The sequence below is a fragment of the Atta colombica genome, unplaced genomic scaffold (genome assembly GCF_001594045.1).
Source record: "Atta colombica isolate Treedump-2 unplaced genomic scaffold, Acol1.0 scaffold310, whole genome shotgun sequence".
Taxonomy (NCBI): domain Eukaryota; kingdom Metazoa; phylum Arthropoda; class Insecta; order Hymenoptera; family Formicidae; genus Atta; species Atta colombica.
In genome coordinates this window covers 8,652-8,998 of record NW_017259416.1, presented here as the reverse complement: position 1 = coordinate 8,998, position 347 = coordinate 8,652, and positions in this window count along the sequence as shown.

Genomic DNA, 347 nt, shown 5'->3' with positions numbered 1-347 from the left:
TGTGTGTGTGTGTGTGTGTGTGTGTGTGTGTGTGTGTGTGTGTGTGTGTGTGTGTGCGCGCGCGTGTGTGTGTGTGTGTGTTGTGTGTGTGTGTTGTGTGTCCCGTAAGTTTTTGTCAACTTTTGTAAGCTTTTGTGTAAACAGAGTGGACTAAACTGAAAAGAATTTTTTATCAACTTTTTAGTACTCCATTTTCTTATTTCTACCAATATGAGAAAATACGATATTTAAAAATTCTGAAAAAATTCTCAGAACTTTATGAGAAAAAAATAACAATTTTTCTGTAAAGTCGATAGTATTTGAGTAAAAATTATTAAAAAACCAATATTTAGCGATTTTTAATAATT